The sequence below is a fragment of the Diabrotica virgifera genome, chromosome 3 (genome assembly GCF_917563875.1).
Source record: "Diabrotica virgifera virgifera chromosome 3, PGI_DIABVI_V3a".
NCBI classification, from domain to species: Eukaryota; Metazoa; Arthropoda; class Insecta; order Coleoptera; family Chrysomelidae; genus Diabrotica; species Diabrotica virgifera.
In genome coordinates, this window is record NC_065445.1 from 194488741 (window position 1) to 194514910 (window position 26170).

A 26170-nucleotide genomic window follows, 5' to 3' on the forward strand; every position below is an offset into this window, starting at 1 on the left:
AATATCATATTTTAAAGTCAAAAGTATTGTTTTTTACAAAATACATTCAAAAGAAAAGCAAGAAAAAAACACGAAAGAACGAAATTTTGTTTTTTGCCCCATAATTTTTTTCCACAGCGATATAGGTATAGACATTGCTTCAGCGAAAAATAACTTCCATCCTTCCTCTTTAAAATGGCGTTTGGTAGAAGTCTCTAGGATTTATATTTTCCGAATTATAATTTTTCAAAGTATGCCGCTCACAGACTTTTTGAGCCATTTTCCCCATTATTTCGCAAACATTGTTCTGTAACTTTTTTCTACGCATTTCTAGGTATATGTAATGGTACATTTAGTAGAAAGAGAAGTCAATTATCTATAAAATGGTCTACTGTGTAAGGCCGTACGACTATTTTTAAACACGTTATGCTTTTTCAAGGTTTTATACTTTTAATGATTTTTGATATTTTTTTATGATTATTTTTTAAATTTCTCATTATGACTTTTCTTGTACATTTAGGTATATACATTCTGGAATAAAAAAAGCTTATTTTCTTTACTTTAAAATGGTGTATTGAAATCACCTCTAGGACTATTTTTAAAAAAGATATTCGTAGGATATCCAAGGGTATCCGTAATTTGAGAAAAATTTTAAAATTTTTAATTTTTTTCAATTAGAAGAATATAATTGCATATTGTAACATAATTTTTAATTCCAAATAACTTTTCTTAATAACACTTTTCGATATTGTGAAATATAAAGGTACTTTACTCTTGAGCGAAATTCATATTTTTTAACATACCTCGTACACTATTGATAAAATTTTATATTTGATGATTACATCTTAGGTTTAAGACTATGCAGAGCATTTTATAAAGAAGAATTTTTTTCATAAAGTTAATAATAAAAAGTCTTCCATATGGTTCCAACTTAGTGGGACCTATTGCATGTGTATATGTCAAACTTTGAAAAAGCATATCTTGTTTAAAAATAGACCTAGAGGTGATTGCAATACACCATTTTAAAGTAAAGAAAATAAGCTTTCCTTTTTATTGCACAATGTATATACCTAAATACACAATAAAAAATTTATAATGAGAAATTTAAAAATAATCATAAAATATATAAAAAATAATCATAAAATATATAAAAAATCATTAAAGGTATAAAATTTTGAAAATCCATATCTTACTTAAAAATAGTCATACAGCCTTCTATGATAGACCGTTTTAAAGGTAATTGACTTTTCTTCCTACTTAATGTAACATTGTATATACCTAAAGCTGCGTAAAAAAAATTACAGGACAATGTTTGCGAAGTAACAAGGAAAAAATTGTTGTGAGTGGCGAAATTTAAAAAATCATATTTTGGAAACTATAAATCATACAGGCTTACACCAAACGTCATTTTAAAGAGGAAGGATGGAAGTTTTTTTTCTGTGAAGCAATGCCTATACCTATATCCTCGTGGAAAAATGTTATAGGGCAAGAAACAAAAATGCTACCTTTCGTGTTTTTTTCTTGCTTTTCTTTTGAATATAATTTTGTAAAAAAAATTATTTTTGACTTTAAAATGCGATATTTCGATAGTAAATTTAACCTGGAAAATTTTTCCTGTAGACGTATTTGTACCAAACGTGCATAGAACTCACCCTAATTCGCCCTGTGCCTAGGGACTAATTCACCCCTTTCTTAAAAACGCACCCCTGTAAATGGTAGCACTCCGCGGTTTTTTCATATTTAGAGGTCCATTGACTATATGAAATAATAAAACCCCGTTAACGTTGTAGTTCCTTTCTAAAATACATAATCAATAGCCTACATCTGACCTGAGTAACTAGGGCAACTTTAGGGTCAGCCAGATTAGTCCAAGTAATTAAGCTTAAAATAGGACAAAACCTCGCAATCTTTACAGAATGGATCGATTTGCTTGATTATTTCATTCATAGGAGATTGTGACCAATAGAAAGCTACAGAAATAAAAATTAAACTGATTATTTTTTGATGATTTTAACTTCCAATCCTATAGTAGGATATTTGACCACGTGTTTAATTCTGTAAAATCAGATTAAAATTATACTGATTATTTCATTCATAGGAGATTCTGACCAATAGAAAGCTACAGAAATCTGAATTAAATCGATAATTTTGGATAATCTCCCGTCGTTAAGTATATTACATCAGATGCCCTTCATTGCTACGAAAAAATACATTCAGTGACATTAATGACAATTAATGTTTTAAAAATTATAAAAGTGATGACTTTCAATCGTCAAATATTTATAAAAACTGTGTGTTTAATGGTACTTACATAAATAAATTATAATAAAATTTTGGTTTTGAACAGTTTTTTTCATAAAATAATCGCAACAAATTGCACTCGACCTCTGAAATTAATATAGAATATTTGCTCTCGTGACACTTTGACATAATTTCACTCGCCTTCGGCTCGTGAAATTAAAACTGTCAAAGTGTCACTCGGGAAAAATTCAATAATTTCAGAGCTTTTGTGCAATTACCACTGATTATTTCATTCATAGGAGATTCTGACCAATAGAAAGCTACAGAAATCTGAATTAAATCGATAATTTTTGATAATCTCCCGTCGTTAAGTATATTACGTCAGATGCCCTTCGTTGCTACGAAAAAATACATTCAGTGACATTAATGACAATTAATGTTTTAAAAATTATAAAAGTGATGACTTTCAATCGTCAAATATTTATAAAAACTGTGTGTTTAATGGTAGGTACTTACATAAATAAATTACAATAAAATTTTGGTTTTGAACAGTTTTTTTCATGAAATAATCGCAACAAATTGCACTCGACCTCTGAAATTAATGTTGTTCTGAAGCTATTTCCTTGTGGCATTTTTATAATTACGTATTTTTTATGGGAAATAAGCCACAATTTTACTTAATTAATTTATTATTAATTAATTACTCTGAAATTAATATAGAATTTTTGCTCTCGTGACACTTTGACATAATTTCACTTGCCTTAACTGTCAAAGTGTCACTCGGGAAAAATTCAATAATTTCAGAGCTCTTGTGCAATTACTACTGAGAATTATCTACTGTAGAAAATTACCGATAGAATTTTTTTAAGTAGATTTTTTTTGTTTAATGGCAACCAGTTTCCTAGTTTTGACAACTGTCACATTTAAGAAAACATCCATAATATACGTATTAAAAAATAATCTTACGAATATCACACGACAGTAAGAATAAATAAGAAAATAATACTTCATTTTTACTCAAATTTGTTGTCATTGGGCAATAGCCACTCGAGCCCTGCGGGCTCTCGTATCTATTGCCAGACAACAAATTTTCGAAAAACTGTCGCATTATTTTCAATTTATTCTCACTCTCTTGTGATATTATAGCCGATAATTTTTGGTAATATCCCGTCGTCAAGTATATTACGTCAGATGCCCTTCGTTGCTACGAAAAAATACATTCAGTGACATTAATGACAATTAATGTTTTAAAAATTATAAAAGTGATGACTTTCAACCGTCAAATATTTATAACAACTGTGTGTTTAACTGTAGTAATTTGTACTTACATAAATAAATTACAATAAAATTTTGGTTTTCAACAGTTTTATTCATTAAATAATCGCAGCAAATTGCACTCGATCTCTGAAATTATTATGTATCGAATTGTTTCCCTCGTGCCACTTTGACATAATTTCACTCCCTTTCGGGTCGTGAAATTAAAACTGTCAAAGTGTCACTTGGGAAAAATTCGATAATTTTAGAGCTCTTGTGCAATTACTACTGAAAATTTGAGAATAAGTAGTGGATAGTCCAAGGATCAAAATCTATATCATGCCGAACGGCACCCCATCTCGGGGGTGGAAATTTTTTATTATATTTTAATCGCAAAAATTGGTAAAAACTTTGATTCTAAGCAAAAAACGTTCTATACATTTTTTTGATAAAATTGATAGTTTTCGACTTATTCGCTTTCGAGAGTGTTAGTTTTATATCGAAAAAATCAATGTTTTTAAAAGTTTTGAAAAAATAAACAAAACTGTTTTTTTTTATTTTCTTTAAGACCAATAGTAATCGAGCTATTGGGACCGTGCAAGTTCGGCAAAGCGACCTCTATTTCTACGCTCTGTACTTTTATTCGCACTTTTAATTATATTGGCCAATTATATTAGTCCTGGTTGCAGGATAATTGTCAAGGCCATAGTCCAAAAAAATAATAAGAAGAAAAAATAAGATGCAGGTTATGTTTAGCAAACGTAAACAATTGTATGTAGTAAATAAAATCAGTTATTAAAATGCAGTACTGCAAGCAAAATACAATTAATTAAATTTACCTTTATATAATAATTGCATATCATATCAATATTGTGGAGCAATATATAATTTTTCTGCGGCAATGACAGAAGGTATGAAATATACGTCAATTTGACAATTTCAATTGACAATATGAATTATTTAAGATAGTTGCAATATTTCTACGCGACTCGCGCACGGTCGTTTCTCGTTTCCCTTTCCAAGTACTTGCACACCGCGAATACTTTATTATATGTTGGCTCTTCTTCGTCAAATGCTAGATATTGTAGTTTTAAAGTCAAAAGTTAGGAAAACCATGCATTTTTCGAGGACAACTTGTTCTAACTAATTTAAATGTATTTAAAAATATCTATCTCCAGAAATAAAAAAAGCCTCTAGCTCAAAAATTAAGTGACTTCTAATGAAAAGAATATCAGTCCCTATTATTTTCAGCGAAAAAGTGTTTGGAAGCAACCCCCTAATAATCACCCTAATTAAAATTAGTCATTGACCTTATTTGGTCTTTTTTATTTATGTATTATTAATAGGTTCCAGAAGTTTGATCGGCTTAGAATGATTAGTTAAAAAAAATTAAGTTAAAAGCGAATAACGAATTTTTGTAGTTTGGAAAAAATGGCCTTTTCTTCAGAATAGCAAGCCTAGCATCAGAGATAAGAAAAAATGTTTAAATATGAAATTGTAGTTTATTTAGTTCCCAAGAACCTGGTTTGCAAAAAAATTTTCTACGGCAAAAATTGAGTGAGCTATTGACAATTAAAACTTGTAATAACATGCAAAAATCACCTTTACCAACCCTTTCAAAGTCACCTATTTTTGCGACTGGGGATTTTAAAAATATTTAATATTAATAGGCTTATAGATCTGGTAAAAATCTACAAAATTCTTTTTTACCAAACTTTCTAAAGTAAAAAATAAAAAAGTTACGGTTAAAAAATCAATATATTTTTTTGAAAAACAAAAAGGGGGAACCAATTGGAAGCATAATAATGTAAGTAAGCGGTGTTTTTAGTCATTGGCCTTATTCATTCTTATTTATTTAGGTATTATTAATAGATTCTACCTCGACACCGTAAGGTACAAGAGGACGGCTTAAGTAAGTAAGTAATAGATTCTAGAAGTTTGACTGGCTTAGAATGACTACTTTTAAAAAAACTGGAGTTAAAAGCGAATAACGAATTTTTGTAGTTTGGTAAAAATCCCATTTTCTTCAGAATATAAAGATTAGCATCAGAGATACGAAAAAATGTTTGAATATAAAATTGTAGGTTATTTAATTCCCAAGAATTGGTTTGAAAAAATTTTTTCTACGGCAAAAATTTAGTGAATCGTAAATGAGTATATTGAAAAACATTGATTTTTTTTTATATAAAACTAACACTTTCGATAGCGAATAAATCGAAAACTATTAATTTTATCAAAAAAATGTATAGAACATTTTTTGCTTACAATGAATGGTTTTACCAACTTGTGCGGTCAAAATATAATCAAAAATGTCCACCCCCGAGATGGGGTGGCAACCACCCCCATGGTAAAAGCGCCTTTCGGCATTATATAGATTTTGATCCTTAAACTATCCACTACTTATTCTCAAATTTTCAAGGAAATCGATCCATTCTGTAAAAATTGCTAGGTGAAAAGCTTCGGTTCTTGGCCTAGATTAGACTCAACGAGAGAGAGATTCGACAGTTTCACTGAAGATAAATTTGGTGAATATTATTTCGGTTTTAGAGTTAATAGATCAGTAATACATCAGATTTTTACACTAAAAGAAATCGAGACTACCTGCTATGAACATAAGATATCCCTTCATGCATTGTTCCTAGATTTTAAACAAGCATATTATGATAGGACAAGAAGGAACTAAATGTATGATGCACTGAGCTCCTTGGGCATATCCATAAAATTAGGTTAGTAAGAATTACTTTCTTGAATAACACACGAAATCATGTATGGAGAGGATTCTCATCAGAGGAATTTGAATTGAACAGAGGTTTTAGATAAGGAGATCCGTTATCAACAGTGCTCTTTTAGTGTAGGAATCAGAGGTTGGACCTCGCAAAATGGACACAAGTCCGGTTTTATTTTTTTTTCTGGTATATCAAGGGGTTCTTATTATGAGACTAACTGTTTTTTAAAAATTTCTGCCCGGAACCCCCCTTTCCATCCCTCTTAAGGGGGTAAATTGTGGTTTTTTCGAAACGTAGCCCTTCCTGTACGTTTTGCAAAAAATTTGCTTAATAGTAAAATGAAGAGGACTATATTTATATTTTACACATAAAATTTAGCTGTTAATAGTCATTTCTGCATTAAATTAAAATTCAAAAGTGAGGATAACCATGCCTTCAGAACTGTGTACTAAATGCAAATATTCCATTGAAGGGAAGATAAACCCTTATACTGTGACTGCTGCCGTGTAGTGTTTCACTTGTCAGAGGGTTGCTCAGGCCTCTCTAGCTGAGAAACAAGGGCTGTGGTTCTACAAAAAAGAAACCTTCTCTATCTTTGTGTTGAGTGTCGTAATGCATTTAAATCAGCGCCCATGGTGGTCAGGATTGTCCAGGAACTTCAACAAGAGGTAGTTAGTCTTAAAAAGGAGATTCAGGAATTAAAATCTTCCCCAACACTAAACACTGATGCAGTTTTTGAGGAGATAGAAGACAGGAGCCGGAGAGCCAAAAATATTATTATATACAATGTACCTGAAAACCGCACCTATAAAGCCTTTCGTCTTGGTCGACTAGCGGATAAAACAAGACCTTTAAAAGTCGCATTCAATGATTCAGCCCTTGTTATCTCTTGTTTAAAACAGCGCAGAGCCTTAATGGGTTCAAATCTGCGAATTGGAGCTGATCTTACCCTATTGCAACGTGAAAAAGTGAAGGCAGTTTATCAGGAATTGGAACACAGGAAAACACAGGGTGAAGAGGACTTGAGGATGAAGTTCTTTAATGGGGTGCCCAGAATCGTCAAGAAATTCAATAATTCAAAAAACGATCATTAAGATTATATTTTCAGAATGCTGGGGGTATGTGCACCAAACTTCAAAATTTCAGACATGCTGCGGTTCTTTCTAGTTATGAGATCATTATTATCATTGAAACATGGCTTACTTCTAAAATCTTAGATGCTGAATTGGGATTGAGTGACTTTAATGTGTATAGGCACGACAGAGACACTAAAACTAGTTCGAAGACTCGTGGTGGTGGTGTTCTTATTGCTATCCATAAGCGCCTTCATTCAATGATGATTAAGCCTATCGATTCCTCTGTGGAACATGTATTTGCACAGGTCATGTGTGCTACTAGAAAGTTAATCATTGGTGATGTGTACTTTCCTCCACGGTCATCTGGGTCATTATATGAGGAGCATTCCACCTGTATATTGGACTTAGCAGATAGATTCAGTGACTGTGAGTTCTGTATTTGTGGTGACTACAACCTACCTGAGGCATCCTGGTATAATCTTAGTGATGGTGTAACAGTTGAGTGTCCGCAACACTATCCAGCAAATATTATTTGTACTTGCTATAATTTTCTTAATACGTCACAAGTAAATACTTTGCCTAACCTTAATAATAAATTTTTAGATCTAGTTTTTTGTACGCAGAGGAATGCAGTTGTGTCGATTTCTACTGATATTCTATTGAATACTTCTCAACATCATTCAGCTTATACTATATTGTTACCTGGAGCTAATTTAAATTTGTTTCTTAAATATGATGTCTTTTATCATGATTTTAAAAAATATAATTATCAGGTTTTAAATGAACATTTAGCATCAAATCCTTGGAACGATGTATTAGATGTATCAGATATTAATTGCTGCATAGAAAATTTTTACCATATTTTATATGACGCCATCAGTATGTTTGTTCCTGTCAATCGGTTTAAATCGTTGAACTTTTCAGTTTGGTTTTCACGATAATTGATTGAACTTGTCATACAGAAAAAAATAGCTCACCGGAATTTTAAAGCGTCAGGCAACTCACATGAGGAATTTTCAGTGTTAAGGGAAAGATGTAAATCATTACAAGCAGTATGTTATAAAAACTATTTATAGAATATTCAAGCAAATCTTTCAAGCAATCCCCTCTATTTTTGAAGACATGTTAATGCTACACGTGGGTCTAACGCTTATCCTAATGTAATGTCTAATGACGGTGGGGATGTAATAGCTCAGTGTGGTGAGGAAATAGTCAATCTATTTGCCAATTATTTTTCGGGTACATATAATGATAGTGAGTATAATTTACCTAACTTTGAATTAGAGTACAGTGTAGATATCCAAACTCTGGAATTTAGTCTGACAGATGTTTTTGAGGGAATTATAAGTTTAAAAACTACATATTCTTCAGGGCCTGATGATATACCTGCAGCACTTATTAAGAACTGTATGTTCTCCCTTTGTAAACCTTTACAACAAATTTTCAATTTATCATTGTCATCATCTATATTTTCACATTATTGGAAAAATAGTTTTCTTACACCTATCTATAAATCTGGCAATCGTGAGTGTGTAAATAATTATAGAGTTATAACTATTCAATCAGCAATCCCAAAACTTCTAGATAAATTGGTATCGATAAATCTTACCTGGGCTTGCCGAAACATAATTATTGATGAGCAACATGGTTTTTCTAACGGAAAGTCAACTGTAACAAACTTTGTCAACTACCAACAATACTTGTTGGGTGCATTTGAGAATAAGATTCAGGTCGACAGCATTTATACTGATATCTCAAAGGCATTTGACAGGGTTAATCATAACCTGTTGGTTCGTAGACTTCATGCGTCTGGCTTTGGTGAACCCATTGTTAATTGGGGACGTACACAACAAGTTCGTATCAACAATTGTTTCTAAAGAATTCCATTGTTGTTCTGGTGTCCCACAAGGGTCTCATAGTGGTCCCTTGCTCTTTAACTTGTTCATTAACGATATTGGTAAGGCGATCGAAAACTCACAATTTCTACTATTTGCTGATGATCTTAAGTTATTTCGTTACATACATGATATATCAGATAGAGATCTTCTGCAAGATGATGTTAATAATATATGTTTATGGTCGAAACAAAATGGTTTAAGCCTAAATCCGACTAAATGTTCTTGTATTTCATTTGGTCGTATAAATAATCTAACAGCTAATAGATATGTACTTAATGATGTACTCTTGGATTCAGTTACTGAGATTAAAGATTTGGGTGTATTATTGGATTGTGCATTGACATTTAGAAGCCATTATCTTAAAATTAAGGAAACAGGATTTCGCAATCTTGGTTTTATTTATCGCAACAGTCATGATCTCTCACCTACTGTATTCAAATTACTGTACTGCTCTCTAGTGCGCTCAGGACTTGAATACTGCTCTGTTGTTTGGTCTCCATTTCATCAAGTTTACATTGATGGATTGGAGAGCGTTCAACGGAAGTTTCTAAGATCTTTAGCTTATAAAGCACATACTAATATAAGAAATACTGAAAATTTCGTCATAGATTATTCTGGAATAATGTCTCAATTTAATGTTGCTACACTGAAGAACCGCAGGTTGATAGCGGATATGTTGTTTCTATTTAAAATTCTAAACAATGCTATTAATTGTCCCTCGTTATTGGATAATGTCTACTTAAACACAATACATAGAACTCGACACACTGCACTCTTTTATATTCCTTTTCATAGGACTGAGCATGCTCGTCATTTTCCCTTGTCGAGAATGCTCAGCTTATGCAATGACATGCTACTTGATCCATTCTGTCCAAGCATTAATGTCTTCAAAAGGCAGCTTGGGAGTTTAATGATTTAAATATGTGATATTTTTCATCTTCTGTGATTGGATATACTGTGTTATTTTACAAATTTTATTGTTTAATTGTCTTTTATTCGTTGATTTTTGATGTTTTTTGTACATGATCTTTACTTTTACTATATTTTTTGTATTCGTTTGTAAAGGGTTCTACCGTTGAAATAAATAAATAAATAAATAAATATTTCCTTCTATTTATTTCCCGATAGCATATACAGGGTGTCCCGGAAAATAGTGCGTTCCTTAAAGGTATAGGTAGAAGGCACCATGTAGAACAAAAAACTCTTATAACATTTTGGAACGCAAATTCAAATCTGGCAACTCTGTAAAGTACAAAAATCTAAACGTAAATAGTCCCATGTTTAGTAAACAGATAATTTGGAAGAATCCTGTTTAGTGTCAACGCCGAAAATGTTTTTGAATCGTGTGTTCATGAGTAATATTATGATATTATGTTGTTTATTTATGGCAGATCAATAAATGGAGAGGCATAATACCTACTAAAATTCTTTCAAAATGTTTTGCTGGAATTTCTCGTCGTATGAGTGCATGTTACTCTATGAATTCATGTGTTCGCCAAAGTGGTGGTTCATTTAAAACATGTGTTTTCATCTTAAAATATGTAAGTATAATTCGTTTAAAATTATGCCATATTTCAACTACATTTTAAAAAAATTATAGTAAACAAAAATAGTAAGTATTAGGTTGGATTATTTTAAATACTGTAAGACACAAACGAGTTCTTATTCACCAGTGCGTAACATGTTGCCAGATTATTTAGTTTTCTGAAGATTAAAATTCAGGTATATGGAAACCAATGTAATCTTTTTTTGGAAACGGTTAACTTTAGAAAAAAATGGTATGGGACTTTTTTGTTATAAATTGTGTATTCTATCCATACCTTAAAGGAACGCACTATTTTCCGGGACACCCTGTATGTCTATCACCCACCGTTTAGCGGGGGTGGCGCCCCGAAGTTGATAATTTTTTAAAAAAGATGTTTTTAAAAAAAATTATTTTTCCCTAACTGAAATGGAAATCAAGAAGAAACCCTATGGCAATTAATCACAAATAAGTGGTTGATTTTTTGGTATAGGTTTCATTTAAGCGCAATTGCCCATTTTTTAATTACAGGGTGTTACATTTTAAAAAAACCCCTTTATATACCATCTGAACCGCTTATGCTAGAGTAACAAAACTTTCAGCGATTACCCATGTATAAGTATTATTTACAAATTTTGTATAATGCACCCCATATTTTCCCCTGAACCACCTCAAAAAAAGGAGAATCAATAAAGAAAATAATCAAAAATTGATTTTGGGCCACCACTATGTAGCAGACAGTGTTTTCTTTTATTTTCCATAAGTACGTTATTAATAAAATGAATAGGTGACGAAAAAAAAACTGGAGCCCGCCAAAGCATTTCTGGGGTTTACGGCGCCACTGTGCCGTAACGATTGCTTATACGAAAAAAATGCATATGACCTTATTTGTAGAGAAAATAGTGGTCTTTTATTCTGTATAGGAATTTTATTCAAGGATAGGGGTAGTTTACGCAGGGATGTTGCAATAACCATATATATTTATCAAAACCCCTATTGATGGAGCATATGCCCATATGGGTCAACAAGCAAAAATTTTTTTTTCAACCGCCCATTTTATTTTTTTTCTTGGCTACAGGGGTTGCATCAAGAAATCGCTTTTGGTGTCCATGCATGGGTAATAAGAACGTGCACAAAATTATATATGAAGCATTTTAATAAAGGCCATGGTGTGTGAAGGATTCCAAGAAAATCACTTTATTAATTCTCCTTTTTTTTGTGGTTCCGGGGAAAAATGAAGATACATTATACAAATTTGTAAATAACACCAGTACATGGCTAATTGCTAAAAGTTTTTTTACTCTAGCATAAACGGTTCGGATGGTATAAAAAGGGGTTTTTTTAAAATGTAACACCCTGTAATTAAAAAAGAATGTGTGTGTACTTTGTACGCACGTAAGAAGTTATACTTCTATTACAGTCGGAAAAATGAAAGAATACCCATGAACGAACATATAAAACATGCTGTATTTTCCTGTCACCGTGTCACAAAGAAAATTGTCCAGTGCAAGTACATGTAACAATAATTATTACATGTACTTGCGCTGGCCAATTTTTTGTGTGACGCGGTGACAAGAAAATACAGCGTGTTTTATATGTTCGGTCATGGGTATTCTTTCATTTTTCCGACTGTATATAATTTTAACGAAGTAATTGTATTCTATTTAAATATTAAACTAACTTTCTTATCTACCACTTTCAAAAAATTTTTATTAAAACAACTAAAAAAAAATTAATCGCAGAGGATTGGAACCCGGGACGTTTCGAACTCTGACCGAACGCTCAACAACTAGACCACCGATGTCATGTGATTGACACGTACGTTTCGGATATAATTATGAGTGCAGCTGATCTCACTACTACGAACTTTGTTAAATTTCGAAACAGTAATTTCACTTTTATTTAATAATGGTACGGTAAACAATCCTCATTTTTTAATATGTTATTCCTTACAAAAATACCTTTAATTTAAGCACAAATAATTAAAAATCGTAAATTTGGGTCAAACGTTATTAACTTTTTAAGAATTCCCATAAGAGCTCATGTTAAAACTTAACTTTGACCCTTAATAGTAATTAAACGGCACGGTAAAACATTTTTTTAAAAATCAAGTTTTTTGAAGTAAACTATAACATACTAAAATTTCATGCAAATCCTTAATTCTTTGCCGAAGGTGTAGAACGTCATTAAACTTGTGATATTTTGAAAATTGATCAAATTATTTTAATTTTGAATTGAAATGAGCACTTTACATCAACAATAAATTGAACAAGAAATTGACAAAGTTATGCAAGGCCAAATTTGACGAGTACAAAATGTATGGTTTGTAAAAGAAAATGAAGGAATTTGATGAAATAGAACAATTGGATATGTTTTATTTTGTCAAATTTCTTTATTTTCTTTTTATTCACGGCAAAATTGGATGTAGAATTGTGTTTTGTATAAGCCAAATTTGACCTTGAATAACTTGTTGTCAATTTCTTATTCAATTATTGTTGATGTAAAGTGGACTTTAGAATTGAAAAAAAATACAACAAAACATATAGTAAGAAAACAATATATTAGGTGAATATTGATGGTAATCAAATTATATAAATAAAAGTATTACATTATTACATACTATGTATTTTGGCAGATCAAACAGGTAGGTTTATACCCATGATACATTAACAATTATTACGTACCTGTTGCTTTTAAAAACTATTTAAAAGTCACTACAATATTATAAACTTTTTTGTTTCTGTCCTCACAACAATAAAACTAATATATTATACATTTGTTTACCTTTACCTTTTCCTCCAAACCACAGCTGTCCTACAGCTGCCATATTGGATAATTTTTGACATGTCATTTGAACATCCAATTAGAACAAAGTTATAATGCGCGTATGCGCCTGGGTGATGCGTATGCGCCTGGTTTTAACATATAAAAATTCACCCTCATCGCGCGTAAAGAAGTATAACTTCAAAAATAGGCAATTACCCTTAAATGAAACCTATACCGAAAAATCAGCCACTTATTTGTGATTAATTGCCGCAGGGTTTCTTCTTGATTTCCATTACAGTTAGGGAAAAATATTTTTTTTAAAACATCTTTTTTAAAAACTTGTCAACTTCGGGGCGTCACCCCCACTAAAGGGATGGGCATATGCTGTCGGGAAATAAATAATAGGAAATATAGTCCTCTTCATTTTACTATAAAGTAAATTTTTTGCAAAACGTACAGGAAGGGCTACGTTTCGCAAAAACCACAAATTACCCCCTTTAAAGGGATGAAAAAGGGGGTTCCGGGACGAAACTTTTTAAGAAAAAATTAGTCTTATAATAAGCACCCCTTGATATACCAGAAAAAAAATAAAACCGGACCTGTGTCCATTTTGCGAGGTTCAATCTCTGTTTCCTACACTATTTAACTTAGGATTGAAGGATCCAGGAGAAAACATGATAATCACAATTTTGCTAATTTTATACAGGAGAGTGAAAAACGCTTCAAAACATAATAACATGAAAACTACTATAATAATTTGTAATAATTATAATAATTTGCAATAATTATGGTTTCTGGGTTTACTAATTAATAGAGCAGACTGTATCGTCGCCCCCGTTAAGTAAATTATTCCGATTCGATTTTTTTGCACAAACTTACTCAAAAAGGGGTCCTTATAACAAATCCACAGGATGCCGGGAGGTGCCGCGATCAGAAAACTGTTTAAACAATTTTTTTTAAACAAATTCAAAAAAAAAATTTTTCACTTTGGACAAATTTTCTTTATATTCTTTGGGTCATTATCAGCAAAAAAGGTCTCTTGTGATTTTTCGCTAAAATTGATAAGTTGTCGAGTTACCTATATGCGATTTATAATTAAAAAAATGCGAAAATGGCCATTTTCAAGACTTAATAACTCAGTTAAAAATTATTATTATGAAAATCAGAAATGACTAAATTAAAGTTTAAAGCCCCCTTACATGATACTAAAGGGATTTGTGTCATTAATTTATTACTAAGTTGTTATTTTTAATTGTTAACAATAAGCGGCTCAGAGCGTATTGAGGAGGCCGTCAACTGCAGGAAAGGTGCACCTTACTCGCACTCACATCGACGGCAGCCTCAATACGCTCTTAGCCGCTCATTGTTAATAATTAAAAATAACAACTTAATAATAAATTAATGACACAAATTTCTTCAGGATCATGTAGAGCGGGCTTTAAACTTTGATTTAGTTACTTTCTGACTTTCATAATAATAATTTTAACCGAGTTATTAAGTATTGAAAATGGCCATTTTCGCATTTTTTAAATTTTAACCCGCCAGTGTTCGCTATATGAGATTTTCTCTCACGGTTTCAGAAAATTGCGCACAACTTTTTTTCTGGGAAATTATACGCTTTGTAGTTCCTTCTAGTCTCCTAACTATCCTCCCTCGACAATCTAATAGACTCGTCCGCTCAGATAGTGACTCAGTTTAATTAGTATCACCATATTGTGCAGTCAGTGCGCTTCATGTGAGAGATTCTCTGATCAAGCGACCACCGCACCGGCGTCACCAACTGTGTATAAAAATTAATTTTATTTTTCCCCTTCAAACCTAAAATAATAGCCTTTTATGATGTACCTAATAAAAGGCGCCATGGATGTGGTCGATGATATGAAAATCCTATATTCTCTTTCACGGGTTAGTTGTAGATGGTCACTTACCATATATTTTTCAATGTTAAATATAGGCGGCATCAATAGTCACATTTTATATAAAGATAATAATAATAAAACAGAAAAACGTCGTGTCTTTTTAAAGCAAATGGCTTTATCGTTGATGAAACCTCATCTTTTTTGTAAAATTTTGTAAACAAAGGCAAAAGTTGGATATGTGAGAGAAAATCTCACGCGCGACCACTCGCGTAACAACCGACCTAGCGACCAATGACGGGTTTTAAATCACATATAACTCGATAACTATCAATTTTAGAGAAAAATCACAAGAGACCTTTTTCTGCTCATAATGACACAAAGAATCTAAAAAAATGTGTCCAAAGTGAACAAATTGATTTTTTGAATTTGTTTAAAAAAAATTGTTTAAACAATTTTTCGACCACGGTACGGCCTGGCACCCTGTGGATTTGTTATAAGGACCTCTTTTTGAGTAAGTTTGTGCAAAGAAATTGAATCGGAATAATTTACCTCACGGGGGCGACGATACAGCCTGCTCTATAAGTATGGTAATAAGAAATGAAATAAATAGATACTAAACTTTGGAAACCAGAAATATTTTAATATGAATATATTTATAGATATACATATTATATTTATATAAACATAGTTTCAAAATTATTCATCGCTTAAAATTATGCTCACTTTCATAGTTGATTTTTTCATGAGCAGATGAACGGATTCTGCTAATTTTTATTATTATTTTATATTTTCCTTTGGTATTTACACACTCGGGCAAATGTTTACTCAAACTTCTTTTTGTACTTATACCGGGTGGAAGAAAAGAATGTTTTTTTCATGTTAAGTTTATAGAACAAGGTAGAAGAGTGAGTATACATTGAAATCGTATTGTAGTCTTATGTTTTGTGAACATTTTGTTTTTTGAATGTCCCTGATATCTTTAGAAACAAATAAAATATACGACTTTATTCTTTAACATGTTTTTAACCGAAACAAAAGTTTGAGGCACCCTGTAGGGAGGAAATGGTAAAAATGGGGGTATACATCGAAATAATGTTGTAGTCTCATATTTTGTGAACATTTAATTTTTTTAGTTTCTCTAATACACTCCTGGCCAAAAAAATGGGACACCTTAAAAACAGGTCATTTTTGACGTCCCGAATCTCCTAAACCTGTTGTGGCCAAAAAAATGGGACACCTTAAAAATGGGTCATTTTTGACGTCCCGAATCTCCTAAACCTGTTGTCCGATTTTTTTAATATGTTATAGCCTTATTCTCTGAGAATATGGATGTAGTAATAGTGTTGCTGAACATGTAAATGTCATTGTATGCTGGGTGTAACAATAATACTGTGTTTTTTCCTGAAAGTTCGTAACACCCTGTGGAATATTCTAGAATTTAAAAAATATTGAAATTAAAACGCAATTGTAGCCTTAGCCTTTCTTAACATTCTGCTGTTTGACTCATTCACTTATGTTGGATAATAAAAAAGTTAGGTACTTTGACAACTAGCCATGTTCTTCATCAATACATGGTGTTTGTAAATAAGTGCGACAAACTTTAAGGGTTAATTCCGCATTAAAAAATAATGACAGTTTGCTTTATAACATATGTCCGCAAATGCTTCGTTATATGCGTATAAATGCGTCCGAGATACGGGATGTTGAATTTTTTCTTACAAACTGACGATTTATTTATTGCTCTAAAACAGGTTGAGATATGCAAATGAAATTTAGTAGGTTTTAAGAGGTAGTTATCTCACATTTTTTGACATACAACTAAAAATTTTATATTCGCCATTGGCGTGCATACAGGTAATATGACCCGTATGCACGCCAATGATGAATATAAAATACATAATTGTACGTCAAAAAATGCGCAATGACTGCCTCTTAAAACCCACCAAATTTCATTTGCATATCTCAACCAGTTTTAGAGCAATAAATAAATCGTCAGTTCGTAAGAAAAAATTCAACACCCGGTATCTCGGAAACGAAGCATTTGCAGACATATGTTTATAAATCAAACAGTCATTATTTTTTCATGCAGAATTACCCCTTAAAGTTTGTCGCACTTATTTAGAAACACCCTATATTGATGAAGAACATGGCTACTTGTCAAAGTACCTAACTTTTTCATTATCAAACATAAGTGAATGAGTCAAAAAGCAGAATGTTAAGAGAGGCTAGGGCTACAACTGAGTTTTAATTTCAATATTTTTTAAATGCTAGAATATTCCACAGGGTCTTACGAACTTTCAGGAAAAAACACAGTATTATTGTTACACCCGGTATACAATGACATTTACCTGTTCAGCAACACTATTACTACATCCATATTCTTAGAGAATAAGGCTATATTTGAATAACAAAGAAACTAGACGGATCTTCTCTATAATATGTGTTTTGGACCCACACTGTACCTCCTGTTCACAGCAGATATACTAACTTCAGATTGTACAACAATTGCAACATATGCTGATGACACTGTCCTAATGGCTTGCCACGAAAATCCGACCCTAGCTTCACAGATACTACAAAGTCACTTAAATAGACATGAAATATGGTTTAAACTGTGAAGAGTCAAAGTTAATAGCTCCAAGTCAACACACATTACGTTTACACTAAGGAAGGGGATCAATCCAGCTGTAACCTTTAACAACACATGACTTTTAGGATTTACCTAGACAGCCGCCTAACATGGAAAAGTATATTTGGAACAAACGACTGCAACTGGGACTCGTTTATAGAAAGATGTACTGGTTCATGAATCAAAAATCACGCCTAAGTCTAGACAATAAACTTCTGATCTACAAATGTGTACTGAAACCCATCTGGACGTATGGCATCCAAATCTGGGGAACTGCCAGTGAAACAAATTTACTCAAGATACAGTGCTTTCAATCAAAAGTTCTAAGGCAACGGTGCCAAGCTCCTTGGTACATTTCCAACGATAATATACATAGGGATCTCCAAGTCCAAACCGTCAAAGAAGAAATTGTTTCTCTGTGCTCCAAGTACCACAATAGACTACAGGTTCACCCAAACATATTGGTCACCAATCTCCTGACACCCCTACAGAACAGAAGACTAAAAAGAACAGACACTCTTGACCTCAACACTAACTAATCATCCCCACTTATTGCTATTGTACTATTCAAGTTAATTCAATTAATTTATTAATAAATGTACTAATTCAATCATTATTGTACTCTTTTAGGTATTCACCACTGGGTGAATACTGACTGTGTCACACTCTTAACACTCACATGTATTGTTTATTATTTTTTGTAAAATAGATTGCAATAAAATAGATGTCAGAAAAAAATATTTTCTTTGTTTCTAAAAATAACAGGGACAGTCAAAAAACACAATGTTCACAAAACATAAGACTACAGTACCATTTCAATGTATACTCATACTTATACCTCGTCCTCCCTACAGGATATCTTAAACTTAACATAAGAAAAACATTTTTTTTTTCTTCCAACCGGTATAAGTTCAAAAAAGAAGTTGGAGTTAACAACTGTATAAATACCAAAGAAAAATCTAAAATAAAAAAAATAGCGGAATGCGTTAATCTGTTCATGAAAAATCAACTATGAAAATGACCATACTTTTTTAGGTGATGCATATCTTTTGAAACTATGTGTATTTAAAATGAATATGTAACAAACTAAAAACATTGTTTTCAAAATACACTTGAATATAAAATAATTATTTGTGTAAGAGTTGTGAAAAATACTCAGAAGAACTACAATAGACCTTGAAGCTATGTACAAACTCTGATTCAACACGATATAAAAATAACTCAATCAAATGGACTTTAAGTTATTTCCCTGGATGACTGGTAGTTATCAAGTTATTTCTCTGTATGCATATTTTTAATAGGCATAATCATGGTAGTTAACAGCTTATTTCCCTGTAGGTAGAGTTAATACAATTTGTAGGGCCCAGTTAGACATAAGTACCATAATTTTATAAACCCTAAAATTAAGAAATAATAATCAGAAATAGCCAATTTAAAACGACCGGATCCATCTTCAACAATGAGCATCAATGTCTGGCCTTCGCTGATGATCTTACTGTTCTAACAAAAACAAGAAAAGAATTAAGAAATGGTATGAAACAATTAGAAAAGGAGACAAAACATTTTGACATAGAAATAAAAAGTCACAATACATGATACTTGGAAATAGAGAGCAAAAAGAACAGGGACCGTCTACTGGGGGTTATCATAGACAAGAAAGGTCAGGAAGAATGGGTACTGAATGCCAGATTGGCAAAGGGAAATAAAAGATAGGAAGCTTAAGACCACTGATGAAATCCAAATATGTATCTAGAAAAACAAAGCTAAGGATATAAAACAGTAATAAGGCCCACATGGGGTAAGTGGCACATGGTAGTGAAATATAGACAATGAAAAAAAAACAAATACATAAAAATTGGAATGCTGGGAAAGAAAAATGCTCAGATCTATATTTGGAGGCAAAAACACAGTGGAAACTGTATGTATAATGAACTAAGCATCAGTCACTTCATAAGGGCACAGAGAGTGAGATGAATGAGACACATAATGAGAATGGACAGAAAGGGGATGCCAAAGATGATTCTAAAACAGGACCCAATCCCGAAAAGAAGGAAAGGAAGAGCCAGCCAGAGATGGTTTGACAGTGGACAGGAAAATCTCAGAAATGAGGGAATTATCGGTTAGGAAGAAAAAGCAACAAGCAGGGATGAATAGAGGAGAATAGTAGGTCAATTTAGTAGACAAGGAGCATGATTGGGCAAGAAGCCACCTCACTTGATTCGCGTTTTGTAATATTATATTAATAATTGTATTTTCAGCCCTAGGCCTTCAACACCTTTTGAGCTTTGTAACTAAATAATGAATAAAGCAGATATTAGTAATCACAAATTTAGTTAATTTTGATGATAGTTCATTAAATAATAAATAAATCATTCTAAAATAATATTTGCTTTAACATAACAATCCAGAATAGTTGGTGGGATAAGTTGTAAAAGCCATATTATTATCATAACTAATACTTCTACTTATTATCTATGTAGACAGACTAAACAATAAAGCAGTTCCAAAATTAAACTATTCTACAATTTGGGCGATTTTCGGCAAAAGGCCCTGTTTGGAAGACACCGGAAAGTCCAGATTGGTCCGTATTCCCACTAAAAACAAGTGTGAACCAATTTCAATCCAAAATATTTACATACAAAAACTCTAGCATCTGACCTGAGTTACTAGGGCAACTTTAGGGTCACCCAATCTATTATTTCAGTTAAGTCAAATTTAAAGGATAGACCTTTGAAACTCATAAATAAAACTCACCTGGGAATAGCTCCGTAAAAACGATTCGAACCCGTTAATTAAGGGATAGTTGCACAGAAAGAATTACTACTAATTTAGGGGGTCACTTCAAATAAATCTCAAATTCACATACCAATCAATCAATAACACAACAAACCCACACAAAACAGGTAAAAGTTTAGTTTGGTCTCAGCCCAAGATTTACAGAGGGCGCCCTATAGAGACAACTGTCAAAATCAGCTTTTATCTGGGATTACAAATTTCCTCAAAGATTTAATTATTTGAACAGCTATTATCAGCAAATTTGTTTTAAAATATACATAATAAAAAACGTAATGACATTTTAGAAACTAAGTAAAAAGATCTTGAACTGAGAAATATGGGAAACCTCCTACTATTCTACTTATAGGCAACTACATTTACATGAGGTCAGCCGGGTCAGCGTAATATCAAATACTATTAGACCAGTAAGGATCTGTTTTTAGGTGGATGTGAGAGGTGACATCAGGGCCGGTGATAACAGGCCTGCAAGGGATGCACTGCAGGCGGGCGCCCCTGTTCAGGGGGCGCCAAACTAAGCTTTTTGTTCTGCTGGTGCTATAAAAAATATCAATTTAAAAAACCGAAGGGCGCCTATGCTAGTGTTGCAGGCAGGCGCCTTATACCCTAGCACCGCCACTGGGTGGCATTCAGATTTTTGCGGATAAAGTTAGGTGATAACTTCGTTAATAATAATTAATTTATGCTCCTTCTGAAATATGCCGGAACATTAATAAAAAAAATAAAATATTTAAAAAATATTCGTTTTTTTTTCTACTTTTTTTGCTTATAACTTTAAAACGATTCATTTTGGAACAAAGTCGTATAGGAATAAAACAAAGATATTTAAATTTTATACCAGATGCGATTTGTTAAAAATGTCTTAATTTATCACCCTTGCTGCAAAATAGCAATAAATATAAAATAAGGGGGCAAAACAAGCCTGTCCTTATTCAATGATTTTCCATCACTTAGGTTACACTTAGAACCTTCCTAATTCGCTTAGAAAAATTTTGTAATGTGCTAAAACCGTATACCAAATTTCATTAAAATTGACTTACTAGATTTTGAATAATAATTTTGCAATCTAAACTTTTTTTAAAAAATTAAAATTTTTTAAAATCTTGCACAACAAAGACTAGAACATACAAAGATTTTTCAATTTTTGAAGTTATACTTCTTTACCGGCGATAGAGGGCAGAGGGCAGGGCCGGACTGGCTCCTAAAAAAGGCGCCAACCCAAATCCCAAAAAAGGCGCCAACCTAATCTCTAAACAAAGGCGCTAGACCCCCCTTCTTTACATCAAACTTTTTTCAAATCCTAGCGCATGTAAAGTAAATAAGAAAATATTACTTGTGATTTTTTTTTAATTTAATTTTAATTTAAATAAATAAAGTAATTTCCTATTTTTGTTGGGAATAGTAAATTATATTAAGATCCACACAGAAGAAGAGTTCTTTCCCCAATAACTTGTGAAAGAAAGATACAAATGATCGTAACAGTCCTGAACTCAGGGGAAATATGCTTTGAAAAAACTAACGACACTAAAGTCGAGTTGGAAGATGATCACTTTACTCTACGGCCGCTAAACCGGGAAGAGGAAATAAACCTGCAGGCGACTTAGTAGTGGTCTTGGAACCTGGATTTTTAGGTGAGGGGGCAAGGTCCCACGACCTGATTAGGAAAAACCGAAATTGGTTGTATGTGCAGGAGGTACATACAGCCCAGGAGAGATACCTCCAACTTAATTCTATGATCACAATTACAAGGTAGAGTCAGAAAAAAGAGAACCGGGGAAATCGTCAGAATATTTTTATGTTCCCTGTAGAGAAAGGGGTGACGGAAATGGAAAGGGATCAAGACACTACTGGCAATTATTTCTAAATTGAGGGAAGACATGGAGACACGAGACTAGAGAGGCGTCTTTATGTGTATGGACCTTCACCTCGCGCTGGAGGAGTATGAACGTAGTGACGCAGAAGGTGATCGTGAAAGGAAGTTGAAAATCCTACGCAGAATAATCCTCAAGCTAAACTAAAGTAGTGCAGACACGAGGAAGAGTCAAATTGGCGTCAAAAGCGCTAAGAAGACTAGGAACGGGACCTAAACCTCGAAGTGGCATGGAAAGAACAGGCCGAGCTCCTAAAGAAGACAATCGTGGCGAGCACGGAGGTAAACGTAATAGAGGACGCCCGGGACTGTCAGGACCAGGGGGACATATTTGATATAGACAGGGATATCACAAAGGACGAAATCCTGAGACAGGTTCGAAGGTAAACCGGCAGCAGAAAATTTCACACATCAAACCTACGTTCGTAGAAAGGTAGTAGTGAATCCTTTCTGGACATCTCGCTGGTGTTAACGTCACTTCTAAATAGGGTCACAATTTGGACTGTTTTTGAAGAAGAATCGCTCAGTTTACATAAGTATGTGAGTTTTGAACTAACGAGCAAAAGGAAGAAACGGAAAGATGGGGATATCGATCTAAAGAGGTTTGTAAATGAGGAGGTTGTTGAGAAGGATGCTTTCGGCTTGATTGGTCAGAGATGCGAGGATGTGAGTAACATAAACCGTGCTATGCTTTTTCTCATGAGGATCTTTCAGTGCGTTACAGTTTTTCGATTTCTTTCTAACGCATTAAATTGTATGTGACAGAAAAAAAGCACGTCGGTGAATATATTTCGTCGGTGACATTTATAACGTTTATTCTAGTTGTCAATAGATGGCGCCATAGTCGAAAATAAAATAATTTGCTAATTATATAATACATATATCTACGAATATAATCTGAACAATTTAAAAGACTATACAAATCAAAGAAAATACCATTTTATAAATGCAATAAACACAATTGATTTGGTTTTATGCCAAATTGCAAATAAAATTTGACGACCGTCAGATTTAAATAAAATGTCATGTCACTAAAATGTATATTATCACGGACTTACCTTTTTTCTATCATTTGTGGCGCACTGAAAATGCTCATGAAAATAAGCATATTTTCGAGCTATGTGTGTTAAATTTTGTTGTATACTCGGCTCTGAAATTCCCTAGAAAATTTAAACCGAATATAACAAAATCCAGTTTGGCAACATTGTGTGAATACCAAGTTTTCTGATATCAACAAAACCGTAATTTAGTCCAGACAAATTAATATATTTTTTTACCAACAAATATGAGATATTTTAACCAAATAGCGTTTCAAAAATGATGTGTATAATAATTTTGAATTCCGTTTCGCTAATGAAATTGGGAAATAAAATTTTTGTCCTTAAAAGTAGAAAAAAAGGTAATTTCTCTTGCTTAATAATTTACGCTTTAATAATTTTAATGTACTAATATGCAAGTTGAGTACTAATGATTAATGGGATGTTACAATATCGGCAAGCTCTTATTTTTAAAGGCGGCGTATCGAATTTCTTAAACATTTATACCAAACATTGAAATGGCCACTTTTGCGCATTCTGACAAAGTTGCGTTTCTACTATGCCCACTGGCTTCATTGTGTAGGATTGTAGTTGTAGGGCCCACCAATCCTATATGTATAATGTAGTTAGGGTCGATTCCCACTATACCTCCCGTTTACTTTCCATAACCATTCCATACACCTCCCATTAAAATTCTATTCTCACTATACGTTCCGTTTACTTCCCATACACGTTCCATACACCTTCCATTAATTTAACCGCCATTCTCACTAGACGTCGCGTTTGCTTTCCCCATGTAATATTCCACACATTTTGTACCGGTTTGGTAACATTTTACCCTAAATTTTTGATTCGAATACACGTGTTTTTCCGGCTTGATGTAATATGTGGTCTGAAGAAAATTTAATAATAGAAATGTAAAATATACATGCGGACCAATGTAAAAAAAGGTTATTTCACATTTTTGTTTTCTTACCGGCGCGCCGCGGCGTGAGAAATACAAAATAAGATTTACTATTTTATTTCGGCATAAGCCACAATTCGAGTTTGAAATAAAGTTTTCCACCTACCTCTACCGAAAGTATACTTTTCCGGACCTGATTGTAGGGAGCAAAGTTGTACTTTTCCTCCCTAGGGAGGAAAATATTTTTCCTCCCTAGGGAGGAAAAGAAAAAGTGACGGCATGGTATTTCATTCATGAAATGTAACTTATTGACGCCCTGTACAATATCTATTTTCTATTACGTAAGTTTCTATACATTTTAACGTTTATTTATAAAACACTCTGTATTTTGCAGAATGGTAAAAAACAGTAAATTGTTATTTTGATTAACAATGTTTACATTATTAATTTGACTTATATTTGACAGTTGACAGTTATATTGTACATACTTGTTAGTTTTAGTTCTAATAAATTTTGTTGGTTAGTTACATAAATAAATTAAGTAAAAATTGTTATTTGAGGAAGGTGGAAAAACCATATGTATAACATGGGAGTAAAGTTCCTTTTCCTCCCTTGAATGATTACTGCCCTCCGCTACGCGTCGGGCAGTAAACTTCATTCTCGGGAGGAAAAGTAGCACTTTCCTCCCTTGTTATACAAATAGCTATTACTTGACGTTTCGACTTTCACTTCGGAAATAGTTATCAATATAAAAAACGTTCATAAATTAAAAATTTAACTTTGTTTCTGGTGAAGCAACGCAGTTGTAACAAGCAGATATATTATAATTGAGTCACCAGAAAGCGTAAAAGTAACGCACAACTTGGAGGAGCCTATATTTTTCTAACTTCGCTTGTGGTGAAGCAACGGAGTTGGAACAAGCAGATATATTATAATTGGGTCACAAGAAAGCGAAAAAGGTAACGCACAAGTTGGAGGAGCCTATAGTTTTCTAACTTCGCTTGTGGTGAAGCAACTGGGTTGGAACAAGCAGATATATTATAATTGGGTCACCAAAAAGCGAAAAAGGTAACACACAACTCGGAAGGGCCTATAGTTCTCTAACTTTGCTTGTGGTGAAGCAACGGAGTTTGAACAAGCAGATATATTATAATTGTGTCACCGGAAAGAGAAAAAGGTAACGCACAACTTGGAAGAGCCTATAGTTTTCTAACTTCACTTGTGGTGAAGCGACGGAGTTGGAACAAGCAAATATATTATAATTGGGTCACCGGAAAGCGAAAAAGGTAACGCACAACTTGGAAAAAGCTATAGTTTTCTAACTTCGTTTCTGGTGAAGCAACGCAGTTTAAACAAGCAAATATATTGTAATTGTGTCACCGGAAAGCAAGAAAGGTAACGCACAACTTGGAAGAGCCTATATTTTTCTAACTTCGCTTGTGGTGAAGCAATGGAGTTGGAACAAGCAGATATATTATAATTGGGTCACAAGAAAGCGAAAAAGGTAACGCACAACTTGGAGGAGCCTATAGTTATCTAACTTCGCTTGTGGTGAAGCAACTGAGTTGGAACAAGCAGATATATTAAAATTGGGTCACCAAAAAGCGAAAAAGGTA

At 32.9% G+C, this 26170-nt stretch overlaps 1 protein-coding gene across 1 annotated transcript in view; it reads right to left on the reverse strand.

The window, feature by feature from the left end:
- Nucleotides 1-20857, reverse strand: part of LOC126882271 (CUE domain-containing protein 2) — a 119015-nt gene extending 98158 nt beyond the window's left edge. The window contains exon 1 of the mRNA XM_050647111.1: nt 20705-20857. The gene's annotated coding sequence lies outside the window, so the exon portion shown is untranslated. The remainder of the gene's footprint in view (nt 1-20704) is intronic.
- Between the last annotated feature and the right edge of the window lie 5313 nt (nt 20858-26170).